This window comes from Dreissena polymorpha, chromosome 3, assembly GCF_020536995.1.
Source record: "Dreissena polymorpha isolate Duluth1 chromosome 3, UMN_Dpol_1.0, whole genome shotgun sequence".
Classification (NCBI taxonomy): Eukaryota; Metazoa; Mollusca; class Bivalvia; order Myida; family Dreissenidae; genus Dreissena; species Dreissena polymorpha.
Genome location: NC_068357.1, coordinates 147,482,036 through 147,503,323, shown reverse-complemented (window position 1 = coordinate 147,503,323; position 21,288 = coordinate 147,482,036). Strand labels below are relative to the sequence as shown.

The 21,288-nt window shown below is 34.1% G+C and overlaps 1 long non-coding RNA gene across 1 annotated transcript; it reads left to right on the top strand.

The window, feature by feature from the left end:
* Positions 1 to 14,553: 14,553 nt before the first annotated feature.
* On the top strand, positions 14,554 to 20,649 carry LOC127872030 (uncharacterized). The gene is made up of 3 exons (XR_008045697.1): positions 14,554 to 14,761; positions 16,218 to 16,325; positions 20,485 to 20,649. It is a non-coding gene; the product is annotated as an uncharacterized LOC127872030 (long non-coding RNA).
* The last annotated feature ends 639 nt before the right edge of the window (positions 20,650 to 21,288 follow it).

The following is a 21,288-nucleotide window of genomic DNA, read 5'->3' as shown; positions in this document are numbered from 1 at the left end:
TACTACTACGACTACTACTACTACTACTACTACTACTACTACTACTACTTCTACTACTACTACTAGCTGCTGCTGCTGCTGCTGCTGCTGCTGCTTCTGTTGTTGCTGCTGCTGCTGCTTCTGCTGCTGCTACTACTACTACTACTACTACTACTACTACTATTACTACTACTACTACTACTACTATTACTACTACTACTACTACTACTACTACTACTACTACTACTACTACTACTACTACTACTACTACTACTACTACTACTGCTACTACTACTACTACTGCTGCTGCTGCTGCTGCTGCTGCTGCTGCTGCTACTACTACTACTACTACTACTACTACTACTACTACTACTACTACTACTACTACTACTACTACTACTACTACTACTACTACTTCTACTACAACTACTACTACTATTACTACTACTACTTCTACTACTACTACTACTACTACTACTACTACTACTACTACTACTACTACTACTACTACTACTACTACTACTACTACTACTACTACTACTACTACTACTACTACTACTACTACTACTACTACTACTACTACTACTACTACTACTACTACTGCTACTTCTACTACTACTACTACTTATACTTATACTTATACTTAATACTTATACTAATAATGCTACTTATACTAAAACTACTAATACTAACAATACAAATACTACTTCTACAAATACTTCTTCTACTACTAATAATATATTATCATCATATTCAGCAGCTGTAGTTGTGGAGGTGCTGACAATGTGTCAAAAAGAATTAGCTGGTCTTTAGCCTTCATTGTGCTATGAAAGCTGTTGTTTGCTTCCTCTTATAACAAATTATCTGTTAATTTTAAAAAGTAATTATAGAAATGATCAATACACGCGTTTAAAGCCAGGACGAAATGTGCGCGAATTACCCGGTATTTTTGCATCCGCCAAACACCATTTTTTTTCTCCATCTTTACATGTAAATTACAAATCAATATATTTATTTGCGCTGCCAGAAGTTGGCCGAATGACCGTAATTGTACTCTGCAGATTCTGCAGTTTTTGCACATGAACTCGAGGCTTTACAGCTACTTGCCACAGTATGTATCTATCGTACTCTGCCATCACGTTAGCTTTATTAATACAATTTTGAAGATTATGTTTTTCCCGTTATTACATGGCTCAGATGGGGTAATCACGTGACAAATAAGATTGAGACGTCCATGCCGATACAGGTATTTTTCGCCGTTTTACCCTGTATTACATGTGTACTTGTATTAATGGCTCAATGCCGCGCATGTTCTAGCCATATTAGCAAGAAAGTGATTAGCGTTTATTTGGTATTCATATTCGCTCTTTATCTCGACTTTATTCGCTGTGAATTTTCTAGCGGGAGCTGTTTTTTTGTGACCGGCTATTGCATTTTCTAGCGAGTTAAGTCGAGATATAGAGCTAATATAAATACGATATACAGGCTAATCATTTTCTTGACGATATGGCTGGAAAATGAGCGGCATTTTAACAAATAATTAAAGTAAGAAAGGGTTTACAACGGCGAAAAATTCCTGTCTCGGCATGGACGTCGCCATCTTGATTATCACGCGATTATCTCCTCTGGGGTGGTATTCCAGAAGCAACTTAAGTAAAATTATATTTTTATCCTTAAATTGGGAAATTTTCTCAAGTGTTTTAGTTGATACTGCAATAGTTTTGCATCAGGATTTATATTAAAATAACATCATTATGACAAAGTTATTTGAGCAAAATCAACAACACAAGTGTTTGCTTATGTCACACAGAAATATAAAACATTGTAATTTTGAACTTAAGTGAAATTATTTAAGAAATGACTTAAGATGCTTCTGGAATACGACCCCTGGGCTGCAATCGCGGAATCGCCGTATTCTAAAAGCCCTTTGAAACAATGATAAACATAAGGCACGGTTGGTTTACTTTACTTTATGCAGGTACCTATACAGACAAGAAAACCGTCCGCTAGCCACATAAGCTACTTATATCGTCATTGCAATATGATTGTGTTACTAAGGGTTTTATATGAGCCAAAAAGCGGACATAAACAACCACTAAGGTCATCTGTAACGCCCAAAACCGCATCGTTAATAGAATAAATAAACACTGCAAAAGTTCATGTTTCAAACGTCACACATTCGCAAAATCTTCCCATTAAAACCAGATTGTGCTATCAATATATGTAAAAAAAGAGTGATAGATCGGAATGGCTTTCAAGTGGAGATCGTTTATGTTGTTTATGAAATCGACCGAATCGTTTACCTTTTGAACTGAACCTCTAGCAGCAAAAAAATCGAGTATCTTTTCAGAGATCACCTACTATTTACTCAGTGTTCAACAACCGTAACAATAGACAGGGTCAACTGAAGTTTATTCATTTGCCCTTTTCTGTGCGTTGTATTTACCATTGCTTCTCTCAGAAAAATGTTGTTGAAATGTTGTTAAATAACCGTCAGACGCTGATGTTAATGTTCTGCGTCAATTGCTCGATACAAATCGAGAGAAATTTCAAGAGTACGACACCAAAAGGTGTGACTTTTTCGCAGGTACGTTTACCTTAGGAGTCTAACTTTTGTCATCACACTTGTGTACTTTGCATTCGGCTAAAAAGCAATTGTTATACTTCAAATCTAACGCTGTTGTTGTTGTTGTTGATGTTGTTGTATGGGTGAGATGGCTGGTACGTTATACGCATTTTTGTGTTTGCATTTTTGAATATACGTAATGTCTTCAAAATCGAATTTTACATTTTTGTAGTCATGATGACCAAATTATTCCCTTTTATATAACACAAAATAGTGTGTAATGTGCATTTATGACATATGAACCCGGGTAATATCGACTTTCTACGTAGGGTATCAGTTTTTTTCTGTATATTTTGTCGTCGTAAAACGATAATATCAAAAAGTGTTATAAATTAACCCATTCATGCCTTGCGTCCTGAAAAAAGGACATTGCAAACAGCGTAGACCCAGATGAGACGCCGCATGATGCGGCGTCTCATCTGGGTCTGCGCTGTTTGCTTAAAGGAATTTCAGTAAGTAATATTCTAAATATAGAAATAAATATACTAGACATCCCTAATTTTGGAAATAAATTGATCCAATTTAGAAGGATGGGAGAGTCCACTGGGCATAAATGGGTTAAAAAAGTACATTCAATTTCATGATCTGTCAAGAAACGCAATGGTTCTTTGGGTTTAGAATGCAATGGTTCTATGGGTTTAGATCGGGGCTCCGTAACGTTAAGCTTAGTAGTGAATATAGGATTGATTTTTTCATCACAAAGTTGTTTATCAAATGTTTAATTGATTTATTACACGGTATTTTATTATAAATACGAATAATTCAATGCATATTTAACACACATTATTTTATATATGATACTACCCTAGATCCACTCAAAATACATTCCTTTTGTATATGTATGGCTCCCTACATATACAAACGGTACGCATGAGGTGAGAGGATTAATTTTCAGTAATTTTGATATTCCATCAGAATCATGTCAATATTTATTTCTTTAAGTAATAAGTAAACATGGTTTGGAAGTTAACTGAGTTATCAAATGTCATTGGTTTTCTATGCTGCCATTTTTTACACTACGTTTTCGGAACAACACTTAATGCGTAATAACTTCAAAAAATTAATTATCTAGTTATGATACTTATCTTTAATAATCATAGATGTCATGAAGATGTTATTGAAACATACTATATAACTAATGGTAACATTAAGGTCATGTTACGACTTCACACGTTCAATAATAATATTTGGCATGTCACTTTAATCGAGTTTCAAAACCTTCCTCTATATGTTTTTTTTCTACATATATATTTTTTTTTATAAGACGTTAAAGTTAATATATTTATTTAGTACTCCAGGTTGGTATTTTTTTCGGTTATGAATGATAATATATTTTTGTGGAGGCATTGAGCTATAGCAGTCACCTACAGGTCCTCAACTTAGTGACGGTTTTATTTGTATCAACGTCGGAAAATTATAATTGTTATGCTTAAAGATGCAGATAAGACTGTTAAAAGTATATATATTTGCCTTATATAAAATATGAACATTATTTGTAGCTTTTTTTTATATGCGATCACATCCTATTTTTACCGATGGGGTGGCATGACAAACATGTAAATAATGTTTGATTTCATGGTAAAGTGTCTTGAAAATTTTAAAAGTAATGTCTCATTGATAGTAGATTATGATGAGAACAAATAAAACGCACATTTGATTTCTGCCATTACTATGCTAATGGATTGTTTGAAAGACGTTAAACGTATATTTAAGTACATACGTGTTTGCAATATGTACATAAGAACAACACTCCAAAGGTCTCCGTGGCGTGGTGGATATGGTGTCCGCCTAGCGACCGGGAGGTCACGGGTTCGATCCACACTATGGGATCGTTCTTTAGATCTTCCCCATAGACACCAAGTACTGGTTATAGGCCCAAGAAACGGACTAGAGAGCTTTCTATGCAATCGAGCTAAAATAAACAGATTTAAGGGGTGTTGCGGCAGTTTATTTAACCGAGAATATATTTATAGCAACACCGATGATGCTATTATCACAACTCAATATTTTTGTTATCAGTATCATCAGAAATGAGACCGAGTTGGTTCATAATTCAATTATTATTATTATACCGTATTTATATAGCGCCCTTTTCATGCAAGAGTGCACGTTCAAAGGCAATTGTCAGTGGTTCGATCCAAGGTGGGGTTAACTTTGTTTTTTACTTTTTTTTATTTCTTTAATTTCATTCTTGTTTTATACTGGAGCTTTTTAGTCATGTCGTTTAAATTTATCAATTTAAAGCATTTAATCACAAACTTCAAAACAAGCCGAAATCTGTGAACAAGTACATGTAAGTTAATAATGATTAAGGTCGAGTTTGATACTCTATTGTATTATGTCTGTGATTAAATATTGTTTTTTATTAATGTCTTTTGGTAAGCTGTTGTGATCCCAGTTAAGATTGTACACAATTTCCAATGTTTATGCAAATTTCTTACAATCTATGTACCGGTACTTGGGTTTCGCCTACTTGATATATTTTTATAAAATTTGACGTAGACGGTAGGGATAGTTTATGATGACAACACGTAGATGAACATGTTTGAGCAGTTTTGCAGAATTCTATTTGACATAAAAAAATTAATTACATTTTGGTGTTAAAAATAGTAAAAAAATGATTTTTTTTTTTTGGGGGGGGGTGACATAAAAATTAAAAAAAAAATATATTTTTTATTAAACTTTAGTTCTCAATTTTTTTGGCATTGTGTTGTTTAATTAAATGGTATTTTATGTATCTCAGCTTATATAATATCTATATGTTGTCTATTTCAAAGGTTATTAATTGGTTTGAGGCAATTAGAGATTTTCCAGTTTAAATGAAAAAGAACATGTTATAAAATGGTGAATACAATCAAAACAAGGCCGGTGACCCTATATTTGTATTTCATTTTTCATAAAGTATTTGTATATAGTACTTGAATATAAATTTTGAACAAAATCTATTTGGTGAAAAAAAATCTGCAAAACTGCAGCAACACCCCTTAAACAAATTACAACAACACTCATCGAAGTGCGGGTATTTGAATCAAAGTGGTGCTTGATTATACATTTTATGAAGTTATATATTAAGTGTGTCTGCAATTAAAACACTAAACATCAACAACCGTCCTACAGCGGACATTTACACCAGTGTGAAAAGACAACTGCAGAACTTATGAATCCAGAACACCATGTCGGCGCAACATGGACCTTTGACCTGCAAATAATTGAGGAGAGGACAGGAGGACAAGGGGGTCTCTCCTTCCATGTTGCTCCGACAGATAGCGCACATCCTTTGCGAAACCCTGATGACATGTTCACCTTGGAAATACATGAAAACGATAACAATTAGAAGGTCAATGACAAATCTGAAATCTGTTACACCAGACCGTTAGTCGGTGAATGTAAACAAGTATTGTCCGTAGTGTAAGACAGAGAGTCTAGCCTGATTTGTATGGGAAAACACTCATGGTAAATAAGTTAAAGGCCAATCATTATACATGAATGTGTCATGTTCTGTGAAAATTGGGCAAAATGCATGTGCGTAAAGTGTCGTCCCAGATTAGCCTGTGCAGTCCGCACAGGCTAATCAGGGACGACACTTTCCGCTTTTATGGTATTTTTCGCTTAAAGGAAGTCCCTTTTTACCGAAAATCTAGTTTAAGCGTAGTGTCCAGTTTTCTCAAAACGCGACACATATGAATGGTGTGATACTCTAGCTATGCTGTCAATCATTAATACCTTTGGTCGCTGATGTATATATGAGGCTTTTAGTCAGTGATGTATGACCGACGCTTCTAGCGCGAAAACTGAGCCAACATTATTTGAGCCTTGTTCTGAGAAAACTGGGCTTAATACATGTGCGTAAAGTGTCATCCCAGATTAGCCTGCGCAGTCCGCACAGGCTAATCAGGGACGACACTTTCCGCCTAAACTTGATTTTCGGTAAGGATGGACTTCCTTGAAAGTAAAAATACCATAAAAGCGGAAAGTGTCGTCCCTGATTAGCCTGTGCGGACTGCACATGCTAATCTGGGACGACACTTTACGCACATGCATGAAGTCCAGTTTTCTCAGAACAAGACACATTTGTTCAAACTGTCCTCCCGTACCGGATTAGTCTGCGCAGCTGTGATATGTTATATTTTAAGTCTACTATTAAGATAAGTTAAATGTAAGCGAAACGTACCGACCTGGATTGGCGAAAAGTGACGTCCTGGATTGGCCTGTGCGAAAGACACAGGCTGATCCGGAACGCCAATTGATCACTCGCCAGCTGTCAATCAAACTCACGTAATAATCAATCAGATTTCGTTTATTGCGGCCACATGGTCCGACAAACAAAGACTGTCGGAGTAATGGAATTAGCGTTTTATGAAAACATAACTGAGTGGGTGGAGTGATCGCGTTTTTGGCGACTGGTCAATTCCGAATATCCCGACCGTGCCACAATATCCATTGAACGTTTACCTTTTCACATTTGGACAACTATAGCTTGATAACAGTAACTGATCACGCATGAACTGCAAAAGCATATATTATACGCTAAGATTGTTTGCTATATTTGAATTCGAGTTTGATCACGCACGTTTTGCACGAGTTTTGCATTGCTGTCAAAACATTATACCTAGTGATGTACGCTTCAATCGACTTACCTGTAAATCGCATCTATAACGGAACCGATATATTTTAATTGTCACGGTACTTTACGTTAATATATTTATGCATATATGTAAGGGCAAGACTAATATTAGCACAATAATCACACTCTTATCTGTAAATGTAATTTTCGACATTGTCAATCGCCGAATATTTTTTTAATTATATTTAGTATAAGGTAGTGATAATTGTAATGTTTTTAACCCATTTATATAAAAATATTCTAAATATAGAAATAAATATACTAAAATTCCCTAATGTTGGAAATACCTTGATCCAATTTAGAAGGATGGGAGAGTCCACTAGGCATAAATGGGTTTAAGTATGTGTCACCACGTGCAAAGGGGTCCACATCTGAACGAAGCCATAACGTCTGAACGCAGTCACAACTCAGCTGTTTAGTTGATATGGCAGAATTGTAATAGAAGTAATACTCGAGGCTACATTCAAGAGGTCCGCCTTTTATGGTTATTAAAAAGATGAGATATTGTAGATATTTGTTGTACAATAGAATACAACAGAACAACAACGTTGTTGATATTAAAAAGATATTTAGAGAAACAAAACGGTTATTACTTCAAGATATACTCTCTTAAACCTTGATTAGATGCGTTCATCTCTCATTTAATGGTTTGTTTATGGTAATGCATAGACGTTAAATGAAATGCACAAGTATTGCCGTTGTTGTTAGCTTTTTCATATTAACACCATTATTAACCCAATTTATTTCCAAAATTAGGAATGTCTAGTATATTTATTTCTATATTTAGAATATTTCTTGCAGAAATTTCTTTAAGCAAACAGCGTAGACCCTGATGAGACGCCGCATCATGCGGCGTCTCATCTGGGTCTACGCTGTTTGCCAATGCCTTTTTTTCTAGACGCTAGGCATAAATGGGTTACGGTAAAATGTGAAGACAGATCAATCGTTTGAAAGTCGAACTCGAAATAAAATTTCACTTAATATGTATTTCGTTGGTATTGATTAGTAACTGTTTTCGCACAAGGCGTTTATGAATGATTTGTCTTTTTAAAATATTGGAAAGCCGTTCAAACAACAGTATCGTTCTCGCATTTTTTTTTTTAGAAAATGCACACAATTGATATCACATAAGACCGTAATCTATAATTAAAATAATAGAAAGATAATTTTTTTTTAAATTGTAAAGAAACACCTTATTTTTAATAAAGCAATTGACTGTATTTGAATTTTGCCATAGTTGACACGATTTTCATTTTGCCAAATTTCTTGTTCTGTCAAACAAAACATATGGTTTGTGAGCAATCAGCAAAATTGTGCGGCCATTTGTTATTTTTCACATAGATTCAGATCGACATGACGTTTCGTCTTATTTCATAGCGTAACCTAACTTGTGCTAGTTTTCATAGCCGAAGATAAGATGGCGTTTGTTTTCTGTAATTTAAAACCTGGTGTCCTTTTCCAGGTCAGGGAATGGATGGCACAGCTGACTGCTGGCGGGACTTTGTCGTGATTGCTGCGCTGTCATGATCAGGAAATATGGTTGTGTAACCTTGTAACCATCCCATTTTTATGACAGCGTTGACCGTAAATTTATGAGGAACTATTGGTTTATCAGAAATGTAGAAAAGAGAAACTAGTATATTTCTACATAGCTAATATGTTTTAAGCTCAAAATAGTGCATGTTTACATAAATTAATGGTACATATTTTCTTTAGCTTTATATATAATGATATTTTGCCATTAAGTTTATTAAAGTGTATAGTTAACATGCATACAATATAATTACTTATATATAATTGGTGTTTCAGTCGTTTTGCATGTATAATCTCATGCTAACTGAAAACATAATGAAAGCTTTAAAAAATGTGACAGTAAAAAAGACAAACGAAAGCATGAATAACGATATTTTTTATCATTACATTTACAAAATGGTTGATATTTTGTATTTATTGCTAAATGTCGCAATATAGAAAAGTATAGGATAAATAATTTCTAATATTTTCTCAATTTCCTATCTAGGGACTTGAAGAAAAAATCGATTTAATTTCACTGTACATCAATGTTAGTCATTGTAAATCATCAAAAAAAGTAAAGTGCATAGAATGAAGGTTTTACAAAACCATTGGACTGTGCTCTGTGAAAAAGGGGTTTAATGCATGTGCGTAAAGTGTCGTCCAAGATTAGCCTGTGCAGTCCGCACTTTCCACTTTCCGCCTAAACTGGGTTTTTGCTAAGAAAAGACTTTCTGTAAACGACAAATACCTTACAAACGGAAAGTGTCGTCCCTGATTAGCATGTGCAGACTTCACAAGCTAATCTGGGACGACACTTTACGCACATTCATTAAACCCCCTTTTCACAGAGAACGGTCCAATTACAAGTCACAATAACTTATTGACATTCAATATTGCAATTGAATATATTACAATCATAAAATGCCGTGCCGGTTAATTTGAATTAATTTTAGTTTTCCTCAGCCGTCTTGGGCAAATGTGAAAACCAGATTATACATGTAGCGTATTAATTAAACCCTCCAGATATTTGAGCTGGTCAGTGTAGTACAAATGTATTTTCAAAATCCCGACTATTTTTATCCGAATTTTCACATTCAAATAATCGCCATTGTGTTTCCAGGCAACACAATCAAATTACGATGACGTTTCGAAATAAAAAGAAAACAAAACAAGTTATACGAGGGCTATCCGGAAAGAATGTTCACAGTCTAATTCGTTTTCATTTTTTAGCAGCCAAATTGTGCAACTGAAAATGTTGAAACAAGTTGATACAAACACCGAGTTGAAGAACAAATTCAGTTTGTTGAGAATATACAAGTGCATAGATACGTCAAAATAACATTGAACACTTATATGTGTCATGAATACATGAAGTATTTTTTCCCAAAATGGAGACTTACGACCAAAACAAAAAATAGAAGAAAACACACATGCCTTCCAATATTGTTTAACAGTGATCTTTTGTGGCTGTTTTTGTATTTCACGTTTATGTAAACCTTGTGTTTTCTCGCGTCAAGACGTATCAAACTAAGACGCTCGTGGTCTCTATTCCTATTGGTCCAGTAGCATTTATCGATATAAGCATTCGTATGGCACGCCTGAACCACAAAAATGAGAAAAACTAAGTTTAAGTTACTTAAACTAGGTTTTTCTCTACTTAAATTCAATTTAAGTTACTTAATTCGAATTAACGCTGCTTAAAATGAATTTAAGTAGTTTTTGTGGTTCCCGCGGCGTTAACGCTAATTAAAACACCGAAAATGCATTAACGGTGCTTAATGGTAATTTTCTTACTTAAGTTGAATTAATTCAACTTAACAAGGATTTTCTCTATCAATTGTACTATTTTCAATTAAGTTGCGTTAAAATAGGTTTTTCTACTTAAAATATGTTTTTAGTTACACGAATTCAACTTTAGTAAGGAATTTTACTTAAGTTGTAAAGTCGAATTGTTTTGATTGGTCAGTTAATGATCCGGAAGACCTAAGCCAATCAGAAACGTCGTAACAAACGTAAACAGGAAAGGATATTCTTCTACCGCCATTTACAATTTTGCAATGGATCGGTTACAACGCACGCAAATGCATACATTAGTTCTTTTAATTAATATCTAAACTGGGAATATATACTGAATATATGTCTCTGTCTAAACTATTTATTTCTAAAGGGGAAAAATCAGAACACTTAAGTTAGATATGTTTCTAAATAATATGTTAACAGTACATTTTTTTCTTTTTTTACATTTAAAATTATTTTAAAAGACAATAGTGCACTCAGACTTAAAATATCACCTGGGTAATTTCTGATATGTGTACTTTTTGGGATTGTTTACTTATAAGTTCACTGCCAATACTGAGATACTGGAGACTGTTTTTTTTCCATTTAAATACTAAAATCAAAGCCAAAATTTACATGTATAGAATATAATTAAGTTGGATTCGGTGACACGATATAATCTTTAATTTCTACCTGGGACATATAATATAGTCCCAGTTTCTACATACAAGCTGGTATGACTACTCGTATACAAGACAAGTTATTACTACAGGTAAATGCGATATGACCCGGAAATATATAGACGGGCGGATCGTTTTTGATGTTTATTGCATAGTTACTGACTGTCAGCAAAATTTGATGATGAAAGGGTGTTTTGAATGTTATTCCAGACTAAAACAAATTTTAGCTGACTTAAGATTCTAATCCAAATTTATAATATCTGTATTTTTTGCTCGTACCACATGGCAATCTTTTTCTTCCGACCTCGGGCCTGAATTTATTAACAAACCTGACAACCAATCAAAACGCTTGTTTCATATGCTTATTTTCGGACGCGAGTTTTGACTTAACGATAATTAATAATTCAACTTAAGTAAAAATTTTATTACTTAAGTAATAATTAAATACAATTAACGATGCGAAAGCACTTAAATTAATTTTAAGCAGCGTTAAATGCAATTTAAGTAACTTAACGGTAATTAAAATCAATTTTTGTTGTTCGGGCGCACTTAACGAGTTAAACTAAGTTTTTCTCTGCTTAATTCATTTTTCTCACATAAATAGAAAATAACTCTTCTTAACTACTTAATGCATTTAGTAGCGTTAATTCGAATTAAGTTACTTAAATTGAGTTTAAGTAGTGAAAAACTAAGTTTAAGTTACTTAAACTTAGTTTTTCTCTTTTTTGTGGTTCAGGCGTGCCATACATTCGTTCATTCGCTTTCGCGTTTTATTTTTGCGAGAGCTGTGTGCTGCTGATCGCAAACAAGTTAGAAAAAACGTACATCTCTATTATACAACGTCATCTATCATTTACAGAGCTATTGCATCTGTTTCAAGGGGAGTAGGAAAGCACCCAAGTCAATATAGTCCGATGTTCTCATATCTCCAACAGATCGTTTTGGTTAACGCGTACATACGTTTTTATTCATTACTGTTTTGTTGTTGTTGAAATAATCTAAGTTCATGCTTTATAAATTTCAGGCAAAAAAGGACAACATGATATTGTTTAATGATGCATATTAGTTTGTGTAGAACATATCAACATGTTACTGTTTATTCGGAACACAATCTTCACCATATATAAAAAATAATCTACACTTTATTTAATTAAATCAGATGCTCATTGGGGTCTTCTTCGAGTTGATTTGGTTAAGCCAACCAGCCAAGTTTTGTCAAAAATGCTTTAAAATACGACGAAATGTCACATACATATTTGATACAATAATTATATTCTTCACCAAGAAAACAAGTCCATAATAATGCAATCATTGTTTCAAATATTAAACTACGTTTGGCCGTATGAACTCTCTATGCATTTACGTCATCTATGTGGCATGCTCACGAAAACAAGTGTATTTCCTGGCTGTTTAAGTTGATTTATCTTCGCACTGATGACTGCTTAGAACTTAATTTAAATTGTTATTGTTGTGATATGTTAATGTTGAGCTTCACATGGTTAAGTCAACATACACGATTCTTTTATGTTCTGTTAATGATATATGGGGCTGTTAGGGCTTTTTTCCGCGAAATGCACCCACATTTATACGTACTTTTCCAACCTATTGCAACTGATTGCTGCTAAATATTAATAAAAACCACAAACGATTATTCAACCATAATTGATGTTATTGCTTTAAACCGTCTTTAAAGTGTATATTAAATTTACATTTAATTGCAAAAGGTACACATTTTGACAAAAAAGAGATAATTTAACGGCTATTTAGATACATTTGCAATATAGTTATATTTGAATAATAATTGGCCAGCTCGCTAAAGTCGAACTAAATTAAGAACAACGGACCATAATCAATGAAATCCAACATGGCGCTTATATACTGATTTCTTTACCCAATTACTACACACTAGTGACACAATATTACGGATATAAAACATCGTAAAGCAACAATAATAAAAATAATAAATAAAATAATTAAATCAAAAGGAACATATGTTTGCTTTCAATATATTTTCGTGAAATATTTTTGTCAGTACAATTAGAACATTACACATTTTTTGTCGCACAAGTGCTCGTGGAATATTTATGTTCTTACTTTTCCGAGATTTTTTTTTCAAGGTAGTACCCCAAAAGCAAACAATTATCATCTTTATATACTTTCCCATCCTGGTACCGTTGGAACATAGAAATCCTTTTAGATCGGGGAGGATTATCGGTTAGTAACGAATCATGCATAGTAACGTAGCGTGTAATGGCGGCAGGGATAGCATAGAGATGTGCGCGACGCTAAACAATCTCTGTGCGGACGTTGGTATGAATGGGCTGCCTACAAACACACACGTACCACACAATGTCAACAATTATGTTTAGACACCACATGTGTGCAGCAATAGACACAGCCATTAAAGACGAAGAGGTCTTGAAGGAAAGGGCAGTCCTGTCTGCACACTATTATTAACCTATTTATGCCTAGTGGACTCTCCCATCCTTCTAAATTGGATCAATTTATTTCCAAAATTAAGGATGTCTAGTATATTTATTTTTGTATTTAGAATATTTCTTACAGAAATTCATTTAACCAAACAGCGCAGACCCTCAGCGCATCATGCGGCGTCTCATCTAGTCTACGCTGTTTGCCAAGGCCTTTTTTTTCTAGACACTAGGCATAATTAGGTTATTCATTCTGGTACATGCAATAAAATAGAGAATGCATTTAAATGTATGTATTTTTTTGCCATACACATTACAATGAAATACTGAAAAATAACCCTTTATGTTTAAGAAAATATGAAAAAAGTGTTGTACCCTTTCCATATCAATTTTTGTTTCAGATTGTTAAAATTGTTGTGCGCGTGTGTTTTTTGCCTTTAAATGCATCACAGAACCTATGGTAGGACATGCGTAACGTGAACACGCGGAGAAAAGTAATGTATGCTTATTGCCATCTTATTAAGACAAACGGAAGCCAACTTGAAATTACCAATGCGCTTCGTTTCTGAAGGGTCTGCCAGTGCTTGGCGCAGCGGGCCGCATTCAGCACTTTTAGCCAGATTTTTTAGCTCAATACTCAAAAACTGCATTGCTATTTAGAATTTATTTCGGTTTGCTTGATGGTGTTTTAATTGCTAATTAATATAAGGTACATGCTTTTATAACTAAATCTTATAAAGCATTAGTCTTTAGAGCCAATAAGTCTGAGATCCAGTTCAACCAAGTGTTATTTTATTGAGCGCAATGAACACTGGATTTGACATTTGACTCTTGTAAACACGCCGTCTGTCAAAATCATAATTTATTCGGATTTGTACATGCAACCGTCATCAAGTGCCGTTATTGGCATGACAACATCACAAATACGTGTTGCATTACCATTCCTTTATGAGTGTTGATGACAGATTTTTCGTGCGTTAGCGTCCCATGCACACAACGGCGCCACGAAGAATACGTCAATGCCTGTCTTAAAACTGCGCCAAACGTATTTCACCCCAGGAAACCCGATACCTTGTGATCAGCATAATACCAATCGAGCAGCTTTGTGAATTTAAGCGTGAACTTACATAGGGTAAGTAATTTGGATTATTGAAAAATTTTCAAAGTCCAATTTCAAACAACTGTGTATTAACATTGATTACAAAGGTATTGGCCTACATGTAGAAAATTCCTGACAAATTTTCATAAAAAATGAGCGAAATGTGGCTCTCTGAAATAGAAGATCGGGCAAAATGGGCCATGTTCAGGCATTAGGGGAATAAAACTGCTTTAATTTGCAAGCCACTACAATAATTAAAGGATTTATACAAACTTACACATGACCTCTCAGCAGGGTTTCTCCAGAGAACTATTTCTTGTGGAAAAATTTGCGTTTTTAATGACCATGATGAGAAAACTTGATACCATCTGGAGAAGAATAGGAAACCTTATGTGAGCAGCAACTTTATAATTTTGTTTCGTGACAAAAAACCTAATTTCCAGCCATTTTTTTGCAATTTCTTTACTTTGTAGAGGCCTATAGTAAGTGCATGTGAGTACATATGCATACAAATGTACTTGTAATGCCTTATATGTTATCAATAGTGCCTTTTTCAAAATGCTCCAGTTTTATTGCATTTTACCAAAACTATTTTGGAAAATATAAAGTAAGACTTGACTACTTTGTTACATAAATTAATTGGTTAGGTACATAGAATGATGTTTTAATAAGTGTATGTGGGGGTTGTATGCATAATTATTTAATCGTGGCGTGTTCTGAGACTTTTGAGAGGTGCATCAACATATGAATTTTGAAGGCTGTATGTGGAAGCACTTCCATTATACAGTCAATGATAAAGATTTCTATAAGAGATCACATTGACCTTTGACCTAGTGACCTTAAACAGGGCATAACGTGTGAAAGTCATCAAGGCGCATCTACACATGAAATTTGAAGGCTGTAGTTGGAAGCAGATTTAATTCGGAACTCGAGCGCTGTGGGTTTTTCCTATTTCTGAGCTCGCGCGGGAGGTACAAACATTGTCATTAATACAGTAATGAACAGTAACGTCGATATCAGATTTGCTTCCCATTCAGTAGTGGATAATAAGTATTTAAACGACAGTAGTGTTTCTTGTAGGAAATTTCAAAAGTCAAGTCTTTTGTTGTTATTACTTTAACCATTATTATTAATAATTACACATAACAAATCTAACACTGAAATACATGTATGTCAGATGTTTAATACCTGATTAAAGTCTCAATACACCGTTCAGATGTACAGCCATCTATACGAATGGGTCCAGTAGCTAACATCCTTAAAAGACATGAAAAACAGACTTTGTCAGCTGTATGGTAATGAAGGAACCTATTCAAACGGCTTGACATATGCAATATTTCTTCTGAAAAACATTATTCATGTTCTTGTTTTTTCGGCATGCTTTATAGATATAGCAAATTAAAGTCACGTATATGGTAAAGCTTGTTAGTGATGTGCCTTCTAATATTAAGGTCTTAGTCTTTAGCGAATAAATTTCTTTACTTTTCAGATTAGATTGAAGAAAATCATCACAATAGAGCTATATCAATGGACATATACATATACAACTGATATGGAACGATATATTTGTTCTAGTACTACGAATGGACTGAGAATGGTAAGGTTTTTGTTGTTTGGTACTTTTCTGTATGATTTAAAATATATTTGAATAATATAATATATATACGATGTCAATGTCAATGTCTTGGTAGTTTCGTTGACAAACTTCCATTAAAACTGTATGCCCAGGCCTACGCACAGTATATGCAATGACATAGTTACGTGACCGAAGCTGTTTTTAAACATGTATTATCAACTATAACGAACGTTTGAGCAAAAAAATGTTGTTTACTATTCAGCGATAAGATAAATTATTGATTCACGCTCTTTTAAAATATGCTAGTCAGCTTTTGTTTGTACCTACCGCGCGTGCTCAAATATCGGAAAACCCCAGATTGGAGAGTTCCGAATAACAACTATTCAATTCTGGAGCCTATGCTACAGTATTCTATAAGAGATCACAGTGACCTTGACCTTTGACCTAAAAGACGATGTAGTGTATATATAAAACTCTGAAGGGTGCATCAACATATGAAGTTTGAAGGTGGTATGTTCATTTGTTCAAAAGTTATTTCATGAAAATAAATCGGGACAGACAGACGGACAAACAATCGGGACGGACGTGACGTACTGGGACAGGGACGGACGGGACAAATTGATTCCTATATAGCCCCCAAACAGAGTTTGTGTGGGTATAATAATGTGGGGGGCAACACTAGCATTGTGATAAATTGTAATTTTAGCACAAACTGGCGAACGAGTTAGCAATTAAGATAAAACTATCAGCTTTACATATCTATTAAAAGTGGACATAGTATAACCACATTATATATCAGACAAAGGATTCAAGTTTCTGAAATGATGTTGGATGAAATGCAAAGAATATCATAGAATGTATTATAAAGCATTACAGGTATTGATAATATATAAGGCATTAAAAGTGCATTCGTGTGCAAATATTCCCACATACACTTACTATAGGCCTCTACAAAGCAAAGAAATTGCAACAAAATGGCTGGTATTAGTTTTTTTTTGTCACGTAAAGTTGCTGCTCACATAAGGTTTCCTATTCTTCTCCAGATGTTATCCATGTTTTCTCAACATGGTCATTAAAAACGCAAATTTCTCCACAAGAAATAGTTTTCTGGAGAAACCCTGCTGAGAGGTTATGGCAGACATGTGTACGTTTGTATAAATCCTTTAATTATTGTAGTGGCTTGCAAATTAAAGCAGTTTTTAGCATAGTTGCGTTTACGCAAATATGCTTATGTTAGAGCTACATTTTGAAAACCGACATGGAGCGGTTGACCATTATGAAGCCTTACCTGATCAAAAATCAGACGAAATATCTATTTAATATAGTATATGGTAATTCTAACATTTTTCTTTTATTTAGAAACGTTTTTCTAACGTTTCCTTCCAAGAATATTGCTGACACCGTTTTTAGTGAATTTTTCTAAGACCGTTTTACGTGAAAAAACCTTCTAAGAAACTAAAACAAATTTCGTTCGTAAACAATTCTGTTCTGGTTGATAGTGATCTCACACCTACTTTCTATTTCCTTTGTTTACTGTTCTGAGAGAGGTCAAATTCATAAGGCCCTGGTTTAAGGATATGTAGCATTTCATTGGTTAATTAAAATAGAAATTAACATATTCTCAACAGGAAGTGGGGCATAAAGCACTTTCATTCTTTGTAAATGTGTAAAAAAATAGCGGAGTACGATGAATGTTTTCTGATTTATGACATGGATTCTGACCTGCCTGTCTATGGATTTAATGAAGTAGAGTTTAAAAGTAATAGAGATGTATTAATTGAAATTAAAATGATTTACTTTGAGCCGGAAATTAACGTAACGAGTAGAGCTAACGGTTTTGAATGTGGCATCGAATTTAATGGATTCGCGCAAATTCTGGACGAGTGTTGTGTCTGTAAAATATTAAATGGAATGCCGTAAATGTATCAAGTCGGAAAAGAAAACGGATGGTTGCATAATGGTATGCGTGAAATAATAAAATTCTACGTATTTATTTTCATAGTTATGTTATTTTGAAACCATTCACATTCGTCACGATTTGGAATTCCCGTTTCTATAAAAAGAACATTTTGGTAGCATGAACCAACAAGGGAGGCGACTCGTGATGTCAGAAATTGTTAAGGTTACAATAATCTAAATAATAGAGTCATGAATAATCGAGTCATGAAGGTCTGTACTCTCTAAACCAGGGATCTATACTGTAAAGGTCCCTGTCTAAACAAATCATCATATTTTCCTCAAAGGCATCTTTTACACTTAAGACTGTTGTTCTGGTTTTATCGTTTGGAGATATTGATAGGGTAAGCATAGGTGTTCACTATTAAATACCTGAAATAGGATAAAGTTAGAGATTAAAGTAAAAATTGATACTGCAAAAGGTTACAATCCACTAGAAAACGGCCGAAAAAGAAGGTGCAAAACAGTCGATTTTGATTTGAGTCGAATTATTTTTTGGTTTGAACATGACATATCTGTTTTATTGCTTAAATCGATTAAGCTAAGAATGCCCGCCAAGAAAAGGTATGGTTATGAGGGTCTCTATGTGCAAAATGTTGTATTTATTTTCGCTCAAATTTGTCGCTTTTACATTGAAACATATAAGGAAACTATTTAGTATATTTTGACCTAAACATTTACTTCAGCAGCACCTTCCCTGTATCTTGCAACTATGCTTTCAACGCCATCGGCGCTCTCGTTCTCTTTTTCTCCCCTAAATGCCTGAACATGGCTCATTTTGCCTGATCTTCTACTTCAGGGAGCCACATTTCGCTCATTTTTTAAGAAAAATTGCTAGGATTTTTTCTACATGTAGGCCAATACCTTTGTAATCAATGTTAATACACAGTTGTTTGAAATTGGACTTTGAACATTTTTAATTTTCCAATTTACTTACCCTATGTAAATTCACACAGCTGCTCGATTGGTATTACGCTGATCACATGGTATCGGGTTTCCTGGGGTGTATTTGGGGTTCCTATCTTTTCTGTTGGCCAAACTGCTTGATATATGCGCTACATTTTAGAATGTTATAGCAAACAAAGTAGACAAAAAGATGATAACGAAAATGAGGTATATGTTAATTTGTTATCATAATCTGATTGAGGGCGGTATTGTTATTGACGACGATTCTTAGCTGATGAAGAGTGTTGTTGTTGTTGATGATGATGATGAAAAATTATGATGTTGACACTGAGGAGGAAGATGAAAATGTCGATCATGATGAATACATCACTAAACAGACAAGCCGAACTTGAGGATAGACCAACATTATTTTGCCATTAGATATGAGCTAAACACTAACAACGGAATGTTCACAGCGGAAAGTTCAAGCGCAGACTACTGAAACTGACAACATTCGATACCTTTGCGAGTTAATTTGATATTTTTCTCGTTTTTCATCGAAGTCGAAAGAAAATGTACCTTGTATTATCTACACCGATTTTGTTTCTCGGGTTTTCACGTTATTGGAAACGTGCGCTACAAAAAATGACAGATCATAGCACCGTATAAAAACATCAACACTAGAGGGCTGACGGGCTTTCTGCAATTTGATACATGGCTATCGTACAAAAAAGTACGAAAACGAACACACACAATAACGCCCGAAAGTTCTGTAAACATTGTACACAGCAGTCGAAATTTTTCGGCAATGTGAATTAGAAGTGCCAAGTTAATTATCTAAAAATTAATGCATTAAAAATTAGCATCTACTGCATGTTTGTGCAAAATCAATCGGTTTCTAATTGATAAAATGCATTTTTATTTGCAAATGTTCGCAAACTTTGGTAAGCTTTGTACGACTGCAATATAAATAGGTGATGTACATATTGCACTGACGGATGAATTTTCAAGAGACATTGTAAGTTTTCAAATTCAGAAAGAATGCAACAAAACTTTGACCAAACAAATGTTGTTGTTTTTTAAATGTTTTTGTTTGAATTTCAGCCGGTAAATACTCAGTACCTTTCAACATTTTTAATGCCATGCATCTTAAATTAAATTTTGATTGCATGTATGTTCTGGTGCATATGAGTTGAAAGGTAGTAAAGTACGGTTGGGTTTTCATTTGGTACCCAAAACCCACAGTCCCACACTCATAAAATACACATATTTAAATTAAGGTATATTATCATAATTATTTCAGGGGAATTATTCTATTAGGAAAACTGCATTTTTACAGTGTGTTCCGCAGGCCCAAACGTCATCTTACCGGTACTAGTAATCGGGCCGGTGCAAGTATCCCTAACGAACAACGAAGCTCTGAAACGGTCCGTGTGGTCAAATTAACAGCTTAACAATTTTCCAGGTGATCACCGACATATCAGTCCACTCTATTGTCAAGGAATCTTTCTCGAACATTTATTTTATTGCAATAATAAAGAGTGATGAAAAATAATGCATAATGTGTTTGTTTTAATGGATTTAATCCGTCAAACGGAAATATCTTCTTTTTAAATCTAATGTAACTTGTAAGCCTTAACTTTAAGACCAACGATTATATTCTAAAATTATCGAATATTAATTTGCTTTCATCGTTTGTGTGAATATTTTATGAATAAAATATAATACTTTCCGCTGCTTATACTTATTTAAAATGTTACAAATTGGCCATCAATTATCCTCAATTTTTTTATTCGACTTCCTAATGTTGCTTACGGTTGCCGCTTGCAATAAAACGCTAGTATGTAACAGTATCTTATTATTTATTTATCACCTGTTAATTTTTGTGTGAATTGTCTTTTTATACCCATTCCAGCTACAAAGATATATGTACGTCTGTCCGTCTGTACGTAGACTCAAACTTGTCTGAAGATTCAAAATTTTAAACTTACGTGCATTGCTTCTCCTGACATGAAAACGTGTTTTGTCATTTACCGTTAACATTTACTAATGTTGTGACCATCGCTTATTACAATATCCATGGATATACTTTATTTCATGCTTTCCTGTAGTTCATTGGAAAATTTCAATCATTTAACACTTA